The following is a 3,368-nucleotide window of genomic DNA, read 5'->3' on the forward strand; positions in this document are numbered from 1 at the left end:
TGGGGATGAAATGATGATGAAGACAACATAATACCCAGCCCCTGAATGGAAAAAATCCCCGACATGGACGGCAGTCCGTCACACTGACCATTCAGCTATCTTTGTTTTTTTATATTGTTGATCTCATTTTGTTCGATTTTGTTCGTTGTATTTCTTCGGGGCGGACGTCCCATGACGCTTGTTCAAGTTGATCGTTGATCCATTAACTCAGTTTTGTTAGTACAGAGGGCAGCTAACCCGCTGACCGAAAACGCTGAGCTACCGTGCCGGCATCTTCACGATTTTGCGTGTCATCCTTGCGCAGGGGCCATGCTAATTTTCTCTATCTCGTTCCAATTTTAGTATATGTACCGCCGAAGCGAGTACAGCTATCGGGGCGGACACCGAAAAGTATGATTTCACGAGATGGGAACTAAACCGGTGACCCGCAAGTCGTCACTCAGAGACTATAGTCGAACCACCACGGCAGATGACGCATAGCTCGGGCCATTGCACCCTCTCTTCGCAGAACAGTAACACACTGTTTCGGAGTGAACTGTAGCTTGCCAAACGTGTATTTAGTCAGTGGTCCTTAGTATGATGACGTTGGTAGATCCTCGCGTCCTGGTCGTGTTGTTCCATCCTCACGATCACTATGACTTTAAAATGGAGTTAGCTCCATCAAGGCATTGCAATCGTCGGACGGGGACAGTCAGATGGAGTTACCTCCGTCGAGGCACTGAGATCGTCGCACAGGTCTCCTATATTCCTTGTATTGGAATCCCCTATCGTGATTTACATCTCAAGATTGCGATAGGGCTTCATGTAAAGAACGTGGACGTCTTCTCGATGCGGGATCATCATCTGTGACTTTGTAGGTGGCCCCTGACAAGCGACGTAGGATTCGGTATGGGCCTACTATGCATTTTAATAATTTTTCTAGTAGCCCAACCTCCCGCACAGACATAAAGATTCAGTCTACAAGGACGAGCCAAAAATTATGGCTACTAGTTCAGCAACGTGTGCTGAACCGTGTGCTTCAGAGTACTTGTGCCTACCTCAGCATTGTATTCTGTCATCTGATCTGCAAGAGATTGCCGCCTATTTTGCTTTGCAGGTTGAGCAAGCCTCTGACCTTCACTTCCTGTGATGAGGCGTGGACGTCCAATACTTTGTCATCCACTCGTGATTCCGCCTCCTTCATTCAGTTTCCGTAGATGCTCACGACAATAGCCTATGACAGCCAAACAGCTTCACCGTTTCCGAGAGACTCCTTCCCAGGCGACAGACCATAAATATCCGTCCGTTGTCAATGTCACTTGTGTCAGTGGATTTCTGCATTTGCTACCTATCTCGTCCCTAGAGTGATTTTCCATTGGGCTCTGCTCCTCTTATACGCTTTTCTTACAGCTTCACGTGTCCTCAACACCAGCAAGCTGCATTCACTTTCGTGGTGTGCAGTAGGCAGTGATCAGCGGGCTGAGACATGAACATTGTGTGTGTTGATGGAGCAGTTTTTACAAGATGAAGAAATAAAACTTACATAAATATTGAGTGGCTGATATTTTTTGCGTTTTAGACACTGGATGAATATTGTGACATTTCAAAACCATCACAGAACGTTTTAGATGCGGAAATATTTAATATGAGAGTCCATTATGCCTTCTACCAACTGTAGGCCTAAAAATGAAATTAATTGCGTTCTTCTAGTAAATCAGAGTTATTCAGACTGCCTTTTTATTTGTATGCTTGTCAGTTTAGCATAGTATTTTAGCCAACAAGTGTTTGGATGTTTATAGGCTTGATCAAGCTGATTTTGCACATTGACTCATTTACGCCCAAAAATTCTTAGGAAGTTATTTTTGAGAAACATGTGATTTGTAACAATTTAGACGTGGAAACAGCATTGGGAAATTTGATTCTAGTGGCCACACTTGTGTTTTACACATCGGTTTTGATGGCTATGTGTGTGTGTGTGTGTTGGGGGGGGGGGATAACATTGTGATACTTTTACATGTGCGTATGAAGATGCGGATTTTAAACACTGAATTAAACCTGTGACATTACAGTGCTGTAAGGAGGTCAGTGTTCCCCCTTAAAAGGGTGATAACGTTTTTGTCTGGTGAGATTATGTGAAACTCACTAACCCGAAGAAGTAACAGGATGATAGGACATTTTTTAAGACACCAGGAAATAACTCCTGTGGTATTAGAGGAAGCTGGGATTACAAAAATTACAGGAGAAGGCACATGTTCGACAGCACTTTAGAGTATAGTAATATTAGTCAATTATTCTAGTTTGTTACCCATATAATCAAATACAGTGTAAAATAATTTCTTTAATAAAAAGGATTTGACATATTTTTCGAACGCTTTTACTTGAGTGGTGCATTTTATAAGTTCTGGCAGCTTATTTTATGATGCTACAGCTGAATGATAAGCGCTCTTTTGACACACACTTGTGCTCGAACCTTTTACATGAATATGTCTTCGTAATTTAGTATGGTGCTCAAGAATAAGGAGCGTTTGGGATAAAGACTTTGTCCTTCTTCATGTACAGGCAGTACAGTTTCTAAAATGTGGATGCAGGGAACTTGAAGAATATTTAAATCTAAAAAAAAATTATTTCTATTGTTTGCTTTTTTATTATTCTGATTATTCTCTTTTGCTTCCTGAATGTTGCAAAGGCATGAGGAGAACACTTCAAAGGATAACATCATATCTTAACATCGAGGGTATCTGAGAAAAATACAGAGTTGTTACAATTTAGTGAGTTGCATTGCTGGATACGTTAACTTAGGGAGTTATGGGTTTAAGGAAGATATGTGAGAGTTTCATTTTAAGTTTCTTGTAGGCCAAGGCCTAGAAACGTCGTCTCAGTGATATTTTGAATTTCACGATTGTTCATGTGAATTACTGCCTTTTCTGAATTTTTATTTTGCTGGGACAGAATTTGTAAAGTAGCAGTCTTTTTTTGGTTTAAGATAAGACTTTTTCTATACAGCAACTGGGAAACTTTATCTGTGATGACACCTGCAGTAGTGGTATGATATTCTCTATTTTTTACTTCAGTAAGCAGACTGGCATCATTTGCAAACAATATTGCTTTTGTATCCTTTACTCGTTAGAGGAGGCCACTAATGTACACTAGGAAAAGAAATCTACATCATCTGCATCATACTCCGCAACCCAACTAATGGTGTGTGGTGGAGGGTACTTTTTATACCACTAACTGAGCCCACCAACCCTGTTTCACTTGCGAATAGCGCGTGGGAAGAATGATTGTCGGTAAGCCTCTGTATTAGCTCTAATTTATCGAATTTTCTCCTCATGGTCATTATGCGAGATGTATGTAGGGGGAAGGAATACGTTGTCCGGCTTTTTCCGAAA

General features: G+C 41.3%; 1 non-coding gene across 1 annotated transcript; it reads right to left on the bottom strand.

Moving 5' to 3' along the window:
• Positions 1-259: 259 nt before the first annotated feature.
• Positions 260-366, bottom strand: LOC124723919. Its single transcript, XR_007006578.1, has one exon. It is a non-coding gene; the product is annotated as a U6 spliceosomal RNA (small nuclear RNA).
• Between the last annotated feature and the right edge of the window lie 3,002 nt (positions 367-3,368).

This window comes from Schistocerca piceifrons, chromosome X (assembly GCF_021461385.2).
Source record: "Schistocerca piceifrons isolate TAMUIC-IGC-003096 chromosome X, iqSchPice1.1, whole genome shotgun sequence".
NCBI lineage: Eukaryota > Metazoa > Arthropoda > Insecta > Orthoptera > Acrididae > Schistocerca > Schistocerca piceifrons.